This window comes from Macrobrachium nipponense, chromosome 1 (assembly GCF_015104395.2).
Source record: "Macrobrachium nipponense isolate FS-2020 chromosome 1, ASM1510439v2, whole genome shotgun sequence".
Lineage (NCBI taxonomy): Eukaryota > Metazoa > Arthropoda > Malacostraca > Decapoda > Palaemonidae > Macrobrachium > Macrobrachium nipponense.
The window spans coordinates 86850281-86863541 of record NC_087200.1 but is presented as its reverse complement, the minus strand read 5'-3'; the positions used below and the strand labels follow the sequence as shown (position 1 = coordinate 86863541).

General features: G+C 35.9%; 1 protein-coding gene across 1 annotated transcript in view; it reads left to right on the top strand.

Moving 5' to 3' along the window:
* The first annotated feature begins 608 nt into the window (after positions 1-608).
* Positions 609-13261, top strand: part of LOC135219431 (uncharacterized) — a 751318-nt gene continuing 738665 nt past the window's right edge. The window contains exon 1 of the mRNA XM_064256210.1: positions 609-627. The gene's annotated coding sequence lies outside the window, so the exon portion shown is untranslated. The remainder of the gene's footprint in view (positions 628-13261) is intronic.

Genomic DNA, 13261 nt, shown 5'->3' with positions numbered 1-13261 from the left:
GCTTTGTTGATCCTTTGACCTTCCCCTTTCTCTTCCAGCAGCGTTTTCAGTTTCCCTGTTTAGTGTTTACCCCTTGTGAGGGTCAGTCAGTCAGTCAGTCAGTCAGTTAGTCTGGCAGTTTCCTCCTTTTTAATGGGTGCCGGAAATCTTGGGGTCATGGCTGGGATCAACACCTCAATTTTGCTTTTGTTGAAACACGTACGTATTTCTTTTTTGTCTGGAAACTGGAAATAACACCAAGTTGTGAAAAGAAATATCGATTTGTATAACAATACCATGATAATCATCTTCGCTGATATTTTAGAGTGAATTTTCAATCTGTCTCTCATTAGCTAATCATAACTGATTCATCTCCTCGGCAATAAACATGTGTAGGCACACTGTAAACACTGAACTTCATAAGCCCCCTTCTCATTACACTTCCCTCCCTGTTCACCCATTCCTCGTCTGGTCTGGTATGAGGAGGATAACCCTCCGGATATCTGGGTACCGCCCCCAGCTGGATATCAGGGTGCTTTCATACCGTCAAGTGATCCTCCAGGCCAGTTAGTTCTAAAAGCTGCACAAGTGAAAGGAGATTAGCAACCCAATATCTGCCGGGGGATGAGATGGCGACCAACTGTAAAGGTACTGAGATTCTCTCTTCTTCTTCTTCTTCCTCTTTTCTTTGCCTGTCATATCATTCATCCAAAGTGTGTTTTTACATGACGAATTGATGATACATACATACATACATACATACATACATATATATTATATATATATATAATATATATATTCAAGTATAGTGTGTGTATGTGTGTTTAATTAACGCTACAAAGAGTATTAGCTTTCCGGAGTTTAGTATCGCTTTTAGGGATGGCGTTGCTAGCCCCATGTCCTTTGCCTCCGCGGCTGCTATCCATCACAGTCTACTAACTACCAGGAACATAATTCAGGAACATAAGGAAACAGTTCTGGTGAAATAACAATAATGCCTTATTTAGTATATTTTGTGGATATTCACTACCAAAATACAAAAAATATTTAAAAAGCAATTACAAATTAAATATACTAACATGAAAAGGAAATCAGACATTTTAAAAGCAATTAAAACTTAAATACTTAGGAAGATAAAAACGTAAAAGGCATCAGACATTTTAAAAGTATTGAAAACTTGAACATACTAGCATAGAAAGGAAATAAGAAATTTTATTACAGCCTTAGATTACGGACTACTGCACGAAGATATTTGATCTCGTCTTGATATTCTTCAAAGGTTGCAACTATTATAGTTTCTTAAGACGTCTTGCGCTTTCTTTATATTTCCGGGTGCTTCTTTCACATTCTTCTCCGCTGTTTAATTTTGCAATTTTAATTTCATAGAGAGATTGTTCTCTCTTAAGGGCTTCGATGAATTTCCACAATGATGGGTGAGTGGCGGCGACTTGTTGAGAAAATGCTCGATGCCCAACCCTCAGTCGCGTTGTTTGTCCTGGGAAGTTCATCCTTAACTCTTTCAAAGCAGGACCAAATTCTTATATTAAACAAAGATTAACGGCGAGCATTTCGTCTACCTGGTCTACCTTACAAATAATCTATTACCGGAAGTAATTCAGGTGAAGGTAACTCTTCTACTAAATTTTCAAAAGTTTCAATGACTCTTTCTTCTGGGATAAATGCCAATGCTGATAGCGTTCTTTTCTACACCAACATTGTCCTAAATATAAAAAGCAGCCATAAAGCTTGACTGAGGAAAATTCTTTCTTGAGGCATTTATCATGGCCTGTTCAAAATCTGTGGTGATTGAATTAACATTTGAAAATTGTGCCAATTCTTTTACACATCGCAAAAATCTAACATAAGTTTTTCTTTTTTTTTTTTTTTTTTTTTTTTTTTTTTTGGTTAGGCAACAACCCAAGAATCATGGATATAAAAAACCCATTCTTTAAGCCATGCATGGCGTAGGGACAGTTTTGAAAGTACCATACCAGAAAACGTTTTGACACGAAGTAAGAGTTGCGTGTGTGGAAAATATCAATATTCTCTCTTCTTCCTGACCCGAGTCAAAAAGAAGAAAATCTTCATTTTTGAAAGTCTTCATATACTCGACTGGGAATACTATATCCTTCCTATGATTGGGTGTAGATAGTCCACAATTTTCTTTTGAGCGAACCCTTCTAATTGAGCGCTTAATGTTGTTGACAGTTGTCAATCCTTGAACTCCAGATTCGCTAAGATCCGAAGATGCATTTGCAATTATATAATGAGGGGAGTCACGTTTACCTTTTGCGTCGTCTTTCACTTTTTCAATAAATCTCCGCACTTCTACGCCAGTTGGATCACCTGGATGATTATGCTCTTTACAAACTGTAACATCTTTTACTGTTATAGCGCGACATTTACAGTAATTTGCGAATTATGGCACTTCCAATATATGTTATTTTGTATTTGCTTGTCTTTAAACTAATGATATTGGCTTTCCTTTTTCACTTTTAACGATCTCAGCCATTATAGGGTTCAAGAGCATCGCTACTAAATAGGAAACCGTCCAAAATAACAATGGGAACTTTAAGGTTTTAAGGATTTGTTAACGTTTTATTTTTACGTTTATTTATATTTTGTTTAAGTTAATTAAAATACAAACAATGCGAATGAGTTGTTTCTCGAATAACTACAGTTTGGGAAACAGAGAGAGAGAGAGAGAGAGAGAGAGAGAGAGAGAGAGAGAGAGAGAGAGAAAATTAAGAAATAAAGAAGTGCCAACATACAAAACTGCCGTCGGGCTTTTTTCAACAAGTCGACGCTACTCATGGATTCGAAAAATATTCATTTCGAAAAACTGCTTATTCGAATATTTTGTATTTCGATCAATTGTAAATTCGAACAATTATACATTCCAACTATTTTTTCCGAATATTTGGTTTTCGAAAGAAAAAACTTTTCGAACAATTGCCTTTCGAATAATTGTTTTTCGAAAAACTGTCCGCACACGTTTAAACGCTTTCTTGAAGTAAGACTGTAATCTTTTGTTTCTAAGACTTTATGTCGTGTATTTGTGACTGTCAGTGTACACGCACACGCAGACTCTATAAATGTATTTGCAAGTATATGTTGATCCAGTAAAGAATATTCCTATTTAAAATTGGATGGCTCCAGAAATACTATTCCGAAAAGTGGGTATTGTTCATGTCGTTCCTTCACTCTCGTAAGTATTAAACCTCGTACGGTCACCTTGCAGTTGTTGTTAATGCTGATTATTATCATAAGATTAAGAGATTCCACTATTTTTTGTATTGCCTTGCATCTTGCCCTAATTCTTCTGGCTTATGTTGTTTCTTTGGTCTGTAAATATTTATTTGCGTTTACATTTATTCTGTATCATTTTTATCTATTAGTCTAGGTCGTTTCTCGTTTTTTTCTTCTTTTTTTACAAGTGGACATTTTATTATTTTAAAGCTTTTATTTCTAGTTCATGACATTTTGGAGTCTTTCCTTGAGTTTGTACGAAACTTCATTGCCTCGTCACCACCTAGAAGTTTGATCAGCAGTATGTGGACTTCTTCTGTGCGGATTAAAGACTACATTTCAGCCTAATGTAAACCTTCTCTCTCTCTCTCTCTCTCTCTCTCTCTCTCTCTCTCTCTCTTCCCATCTCCTTTATTTATTCTATATTCTTCAGAAAAATGAGTCAACTCCTATGCAAGATTTAACTTTCGCCCTCTCGTTATCAAGAAATGGCAAGTTTGTAAACCGGCGTAATTTCACAGAGTGTACCCCACAGCACAGTTCACATGGGCCATCAATCACCCCTCCATTGGCCAGCCAAGCGTCGTCAAATTTTATGAAAACAAACCCAGCCGTCCAGGGATGAGCGATGATCGTGTGAAGCCTTTGATTTTTTTTTTTTTTTTTTCATGAATATTTTAGTCATATTTACATTTTGAAAATGTATTCATTTTGCATAATTTTTTGCTAACGGCTCTTTAAAAAAGTAAGGTTCATAATATTATAAAACTGTGATAATGTATTTTCTGCAAATAATTTTTTTTGCTAACCGGCTCTTTAAAGAAGTAAGATTCATAACATTATAAAACTGTGATAATGTATTTTCTGCAAATGTAAGTTTAAATTTGGCATTATTACTTTTTTCTTTACATCTAAATTAACTGCGCGGTTGTTATGCAGGGAAATTCTTTATATTTATTAAATACATATTACTTTTTAATCACTTGTGCTAAAGCTTATATTTCAGTTTTGATATGTCCATAGAAAAAGAAAGGGAAGCCACACTTCCCAGTATACTCTGAACCGTTGTCTTGTTGTTGGGACTGTGACCAAATAAAAGAATTATTGTGGAAATATTTTATCGCTCCGTTATCAAGGGAAAATCAGCCCAGGACCAAATATTCCCTTTAACATAGCTACCTCATTTACCTGTGATAGGCATCTTAATCCTTTGACAGAGGGGTTTAAGTGGGGCGAAGGATCCCCTACAGTGTGTAAGCTCCCTTAGATAAAGCGATAAGAACGTACTTGCTCGAGTTAGGGAAAAAAGAAGTAATTTTCTTTGCTTGTCGATAATGCTGACGAAGAACGGGGATTGTACTTCGTGTCAGCAAGGTTATAAAAGAACGTTGTGGTATATTATTAAAATGTCATCAACGATATAATTCTTGATTAATGTATTTACGCATTTGGATATACCCGCAGCTTGTCCGCGTTTGAACGGAAGAGTTTAGCTCCGAGTTCCTGTTATACATTTTCGTTTTTATTTCCCTTTTACTTCAGTTTCCGAAGAGAAGATGAAGAAAATGAAAGCATAAATAAACTGAAATTTGATGGCTCTAAGATATACAGTAACGAGAAGTAGAGATAGAGAGGAAGAAAAAAAAAGAAATGGTTAAGGTGGAGATTACCATACCCTGATGACAAATACCTGTGGGTGGGTATGGGAGGGAAAAGAGCCATTAACCGCACCTTTGAGATGCCAATCTGAGCCTCAAAAATAAACCGAGATTTATGATACTGGGAAGGTGTGTTCTGGTCTTCACACACACACTCACACACACGAGAGAGAGAGAGAGAGCAAATACATCATTTTCCTTTTTTGTATGCAGGTGTACAGACCTTCAGATGAAGTTGTGATACCATTAGCTGCCGGTAATGCGAATGTTGCGTGTATAATGTATTCGAAAAATTGTCTATTATTTATCAGTTTCTGTGAGGTTTTCATCTGGAAAGTAGGTGGCTTTAGAGATTTTACCTACAATCATTAGTATACGCTTGCTCTGGATGGAAAAAAAGGTAGCATATTTAGATGCCTATAATTGAAGAGAAACGTACAATAAGAATCAGCGGTATGAATCTATGAATCTCTGTATGTGTATATTATCTATTGATACACACACACACACAACACACACACCACACACACACACACACACACACATATATATATATATATATATATATATATATATATATATATATATATATATAAAAAGCGAATACCACAGGAAAATGATAGTCAGAAATCCAAGCGCTTTCGTCTTTACTAAGACATTGTAATTTTTTTCATTCGTTCCTTGACAATGTCTTACAATATACGAAAGCGCTTGGATTTCTGCCTATCATTTTCCTGTGGTATTCGCTTATTTAATGAGGTCACGTGCATCTACTGTGATTTTTTAAGCTATATATATATATATATATATATATATATATATATATATATATATATATATATATATATCATATCAGCAATTCCAGTTCGCTTTTATTCCACGCATGCGCCCTGTGGAAAAATAAAAACTCATTAAGTTTTTTCAAGTGTTTCGTAGAAAGAAAGGAAAAAAAAAAAGTCTCCCAAAGTCCAGCGAACATCCAGGGTGTTTTTGTTTTTACAGAACCTGATGAATTCTTTTTAACATGATATGATAAGAATAAGCGATAAGCTATGGCTAGTGGCGTGTGAGAAACAGTTTAGGCCTACGGGTGGTGAGGGGCCAATTGGCTGGTTATTCAGGTTAGATTACTACTACTACTATAGTGAAAGCCGGGTTTTGTTTTTTCTTTTATTGTTTAAGACTAGAACGTTGTTCTTATGAGAACTGATTGTTCCGCTGCGATAGGTCGCTTATAAAGCAAATACACACGTATCACAACAGTACTTGAACGGGCCATAGATTATATATATATATTATATATATAGATATAATATTATATATATATATATATATATATATTATATAGAGATATAAATATATCGGTTAAAAACAAATGATCATTTACTATGTCTTGACGAAAATACGACGTGGCCATTTAGGAGAAAAGGGATGGGAGCTTTCTTCGCCCCAACCGATGAAGCGATGTTGATAAGGCTGCGAGCAGGACCCCTTTCTCCTCTTCTTGCTCTCACCTGACCTGACCTGTCTTGGTTTGAAATGGGCCTAAATGACGATGGTCACTCCCTCCCTCCCTCCAGGCCCCCTCCAGTGCCCGAGGGGTAGGAAGAGTTATCACTGTGGGAGGTTTCGAGAAAATAAGGGTTAACTTGGTGACGCGGTTTTCTCTCCACTACTGGACAAACAACTTTTACCTCATTTTTCTCACTGGATTTCGTTGGGTTTTCTTTTCGTTGTGTGCCCAGGTAAGGAAGCTTTTAATTGAAGTACAGTAGTACCCTTCAGCATTTAATTTATTGCCCTGGATGTTAAGTTGCATGCTATGTTTTTGTTAAGTGCCAGAATTTCATCAAAGAAATCACGCTTCCTTAGTATGTCTTTAAAGAGCAAATTTTACTTAATGATGTACAAGCTCGCTAAATGTATACCTCATAAATGCATGCATACGTGTCACTCATACATTACTAAAAATAGTAGCCCCATTAACACTTAAACGCCGGAGCGGTAAATAAAAAAAATGACTCCCGTATGCGGAGGGGTTTGAGAGTGAGCGCGTAAGCGGAAAAAATATTTTTTTCAAAAAATCACAGCGCGCTTAGTTTTCAAGATTAAGAGTTCATTTTGGCTCCTTTTTTTCTCATTGCTTGAAGTTTAGTATGCAACCATCAGAAATGAAAAATATTATCATTATCATATATAAATAATGCGATATATGATAGCGCAAAAACGAAATTTCAATATATAATTGTATTCAAATCGCGCTGTGCGCCAAACGGTTGAGGTAACAAGTTGCTTTTTTTTCGTTGTAATGTTGCACTAAATTGCGATCATTTTGATATTATTGGTTTATTCATGGTAACATGCAGACAACTTCTTCTATCTTATATAAATATAAAGGCAAAAACCACGAAGGAAAGCGAAACAAGAGTACCGCTGCGGTACTACATTGTTTCGGTTTCCTTCGTGGCTTTTGCTTTTATTTATATATTCATCACGTTCAAATTATCGTGATTCAGTTATATATATATATATATATATATATATATATTATATATATATATATATATATATATATATATATATATATATAAAGGGGCATACATCAGGGCATAAAAACACATCAACAGGCCATAGTTTATTCAAACGAAACGTTTCGCACATGTTCTAACGTTTCGTTTGAATAAACTATGGCCTTGTTGATGTGTTTTTATGGACCCTGCTGTATGCCTTTTCATATCTTCACCTGGAATCCGTATATATATAATATATATATATATATATATATATATATATATATATATATATGTATATATATATATATTTATAATTGAATTGCGATAATCTATATATATATATATATATATATATATATATATATATATAGAGAGAGAGAGAGAGAGAGAGAGAGAGAGAGAGAGAGACGTGCTGACAACGTGCCTTGTTCAAGGTAAGTCAGACAGACGTGTCGTTACAGGTTCTGGAAGCGATAGTAACTTTTTTCGCGCTTCTTTTTTTTCCATCACGTGTTGGTAAATGTACACCTTGATCACGGTCAGCAGTTGACTACGTAAAGTTTCCGTACCAGATATAACTAAAGATATATGTATGACCGATTTACCGTTAAGTTTATCGCGATGTTAAAGCCACTAACTGTGTGCTAAACTTATTTACCTATTAAGTGTGTTTTTCATTTAATTGTGTCCCCCATGGCAAAGTGCCTCCGATAAATTTGAATTTCTTGCAGTCGGTTTAGGCTGAGCGACGTGTAAGTGTCTAGATCAGTTGCAGTTATGGTATCGGTTCCTAATTTTTCAGTTGAATAAGTAGGTAGGGTGCCGAAGTTTACGGATGAAGGGATTAACATGTCTTGAAGGGTTTGGGGGGTACTTAGGGCAAGGGTGATGGTATAGGAGCATGCCCCAGGGATCAGCGGTGCCCACGACAGGCTCTCTCTCTCTCTCTCTCTCTCTCTCTCTCTCTCTCTCTCTCTCTCTCTCTCTCTTCCCCATCTACCAGCTGTTGTTAACTACCTACTTACCTGTCTGCCTTCAGCTGCAGCTGCGTCGCGGTAGTTTCGGGGTTGGACCTTCCGCTACTCTCGAGGATACTGTAGTTGCCGAGCTACAGGGACCTTCGAGGCCATCTTTAATCCTTTCAGACAATTTAGCCTTATATTGGCCCTAGGATTTATAATGTAGTTAAAGTTTGCCTAAGCATTGGATGAATCTTTAATCTTGCATCTGCACTTTTACATCAAAGTTAAAGGAATAAATAATAAGGATTTTCTTTTGCTTGAAAGTAAGCGACATAAATAATTAAGGAGCGTCTTCTGCATAATTAAGGAGAAACTTGTACGTCAAAGTTAAAGGCATAATTGAAAAAGGATATCGTGTATATCAGTGGGAAAGGCATAATTATATAAGGAGTTCGTGTTCTGTTGTTCTCGAGGGACAGAGTGGCATTTCCTCTGGAATTTCAGATAGAAAGGGCAGTCATGAGAGAGGAAAAAAAAATCATGATAAATCTCTTTTGTCTGGCTGTGCTTCGGATGAGCACATTTGCATTCATGTCCCCCAGGTCCCACAGTTGTACTGTAAGATTGATCCTCAGGGGCTTAAGGATAAAAAAGGAAAAGAGTAGATGCTCTTTTCTTTTTCTTGTTTGAGGGCAGGTTACGTTTTCTTTCACAGAATTAGGGATTCCATCTTGCTCTTCGTGATTTCGCCGATCAATTAGATTATATGGAAGAATAAAGGCGTAGGGGAATGCAGTCTTAAATATAAGCACATGATCATTAACATTTTTCGCACTGACTGATCATACATTTACATATGTTGTAAACGTTTTTGTAACCCTAATTCATAAATAAATAACCACGCATAACTATATGGTATTGATTGTTTATTGTGTTAATGATTTGTAACCTTTACATCTGTATACCTACAATGATGTTCCGCCATATTCACCTTTTGATTGCCAATAAAAGTTCGGGTGCCTCCATATAGCTCGTTAATGAACGTGCATCCTTAATAGCAAAACTCCTTTAAGAAATAAGAGATAATCGATTTAGTGTGGTCTTGCCGTTGTAGTCTAGTGACAAATAAGATGTTTGTGTAACTGGAGTGTTGAAGAGCGCCTTCACATAAATTTCCTCATCTTTATATTAAGTTACGCATTAGTCTGCTGTCTTCTTCTTTCTAAGAGCTTCAGGATAACAACTCTCAAGGCCACGTGGTTTGTGACATTGTCGGTGTCACATCCATTATAGAAAAACAAGGCTCTTGCGAATCTTGCTTCAGATGAGAAGAATTTAAATAAAAAGAAATAAAGATGACTGAGAACGTGCGAGAGGCATTTGAGGCGATGTTGCGAAGCAACGCCACGTGACTATATTGAACTTAGGTCGAATTGATTTTGATTTGGCATTAACACACAGGCTCTTATATTTCTGATGAGGTTATTGCTTTCCTTTTTTAAAGTGGGCTGGAACGGCCGGAGGGTAAATGGCTTCCCATGTGTCCATGTGTATGTTTTGTACATTGCATAGAAATAGATAAGGTGAAACGCTGACTTAAGTCAGTTTAAAGAAGATAACTCAAATTGCTTTTTGACACCATGAAAAGGCAATTTTACAGTAATTTTGAGAAAAATAATATATATCAACATTGTATGCTCCACTCCACGGTTTTCGTCGTAAAATGTGATGTAAGGAATTTTTAATCGTATCTCGCTGGAGAGGAAGATGTAACAACTGGTATGTACAAAAATAGAAGAACATATGGACTTTTATTAACAGTTCTTTACGGGAGGGTGACAGTATTCTTTGCAGACTGGACTTTGTAGTTGTAGATCGGTACTAGGGATTGCCAAAGGGCTCTGCTTTTTGGAATACACAAAGCAAGTTAGAAAATGCGTCATGGAATATGAAGTAAGATTATATGGGCACTTGTGGGAAAGATACAGATGAAAACTTTAAAGTATCTTTATATAAATAAAAAAAAATATTACCAGTTGAAAAACCATTGTACGCAATGCGTGTGTGTGTGTATACGAAAATTTTAGCACAGGCTAAGTAAATTCAGGTCTACAGGTGCTTCATAAAGGAATGAGAGAGAGAGAGAGAGCTGGTTTATCATATCCATAGGTTACATTTCATCACCTCAGTACTTATATTACTTATTTCCGCTGAGGATAGAGTATTGGTCAAGTAAGTTAATTCGTTCCAAGACATAAGAGAAAATAAACCTTTAGCTTTGAAAAATTTCGAGTATTTTGTAATATCTTTGTGAATAAAATGTTAATGGAGTGGAAATTACATGCACAATATTAGGAGTTATATTTATTTAAGGTAAGTGAAAAGAATAACTGTTATATAACATGTAGACTGAAAAGTATAAGTCGTAGTTAAAAAAAGAAGAAAAAAAAAACTCTTCCCTCGTTCCAGGTATACAGAAATAATTCAACTCAACATCACCTCATGCGAGGTAACTTATGAGATATTAAGTTTTATTCTCTTTCGTGTAATGTGTTTTGCATACTCAATCACCTCTGCTTGTTTTGTTACTCATCTTGTTACACTTGTACCTGTTTGGATACTTTCTTTCATAAAGTTGGTTGTGGAGGTACCCTCCGATTTTTTTTCAATTCGTTTTGTAAAACCTGTTCTTCCATTCTGTCGTCCTTCATGTGGCAAGTGGAATATATATGACCATCCAAGCAACGTTCATTTCGACATAAATACTGTAAGCTCAACTTGATTAGGATCCTAAGATTTTGTGAAGGGGCAATTGGTATGAGAGTCATTTAATTTTTCATTCAACGACAATTTAGCAAATCTAGAAAATAATCATTGCAGATGCTGATAGTGTTTATGGTACATCAAGCTAGTGGTGTGGTTCTTGCTCTTCAGAGCAGAACTTCGTTGCAGTTTTAGGAACCTGCAAAGTGTGAGGCGAATTGCCACGCTCCTCGTCGAAAGTTTTATCCATTAAAGATGTTATCTCATAATTCAAAACCCTTTAAGTTCATATACACTAGGAAGCAAAGTTACTAACGCAGTTTTGAGAATAAATTTTTGGTGCCATTTAATTGCAGTGGCATGAAAACCATAGAGCAGTGAAGTTCGTTTTTTATGTTTTTTATTGTTTAGATCCCTGTCAGTCTACAGTCCAAAACGAGCACTCCTTTTCATCCACTGGATGGTTGCTAGGATTGGTTGAAAACGAAAGCAAGAAAGAGATGAGAGAGAAGAAGGAATATAGGTATTGGAAAAGTGAATAATAATCGACAAAATAAGAATGATGTCATGAATGAGTGTACCTATAAAAAGAGAATAAAAAATTTAGAACGTGAACAAAATAGACGAGAAAGCAGGACTCTGAAGAGCCCGCTATGAGTGGGGAAAGTATCATTATTCTACTGTCAACAATAGCAATACAGAATGGTTAGATATAGATATCGACTAAATGTGAATTTATAGAATAAAGTAATTGAAAGATATCTAAATTCCCGTGGCCTGGCCGACCCACCGTAAGTATAATGGGAAAGAAAGTCTCGTAATGATCCAGCCTTGGGTAAGCAAAGGTTATGATATAAAAAAGAAGAGTTGCATTTGCATTCAGAATTTCAGAGAGGTAAAGTTAAGCAACTGTTTCTGTAATTTAGTGATGGTTGTAGAATTAGTAGAAGGGTAGTTTGCAGCAATAAAATGTACATTAAGTCTGATTTGCAAAATGTGTGACAAGGTTTCACGAAGTGGTAGCAAGGAGGAATTTTTAGAAATGTTTGAATAAAGGCAAACTTAGAAACTAGCTGTCTTAATTGAGAAGGCAAATATTCATGAGGTAACATTATGGAAAGGATGGATAGTTAAGAGTCGCAAATCCACCTTTAGCTGTGTTTTGCTACATTAGGTCCGAGCCCTGCCTTCGAAATGAAAATGTGAGTTATAGTTCAGGAACAAGACGCTGACATCCGAGTTACCGAGAGACTAATCATCAAAACCGAAATATTTTCTAAATTAATTGAGAAAGTTGTAGGTCTGATGAGGGATAATGGTTTTGAAAGAAGCAATTCCGGTATCAACACGAGGCGTCCTGATGCAAGGGACTGTTGGCTTGTGTTTTTACGATAAACTATTTGTTTTGTTTGTTTGCGTGGTATTTTTACGTTGCATGGAACCAGTGTTTATTCAGCAACGGGACTAACGGCTTTACGTGACTTCCGAACCACGTCGAGAGGATAAACTATTGAGCTTAGGTGTAGGGGTTGAAAAGGGGATGTGGGCAAAGAGGATCTTTTCATTTGCCAACGAAATTAAAGGAAATGAGAGGCAAGAGAAAACTCAATTATAAACTGCACGTCATGACTTGAAGAACAGTAATACTTGTTAGTATCAGTGTTTCTCAAGGGATGATGCGCAGTTCGTCATTTTGTTTTCATCTTACATTTTAAAAAATGAAAACACTTACTTACTTGAATGTTTCTGTATGTGGAAGCGAGTTAGTTGTTTTTCCTCAAGGCCGAGGTCAGTAGAATTAAGTTTTCAGTTAATGAAATCTTTGTTTATGTGATATGAATTATGCATACGCGAACCCACACACACACACATACAATGTGATTAGGACATTTACATACCTATCTGATAAAAAGTGACCAGTAGGATATATATATATATATATATATATATATATATATATATATATATATATATATGTATATATGTGTGTGTGTGTGTGTGTGTGTGTGCGCGCGCGCGCTCTTATTTGACGCCAGTGATTAACGTCTGTGGGGTCTCGTTTTGTTCGCCCTGAATTCATTCAACTTCTTTAGCATTCCAATTAGTCGAATTAATAATACCATGTACATATTCATCA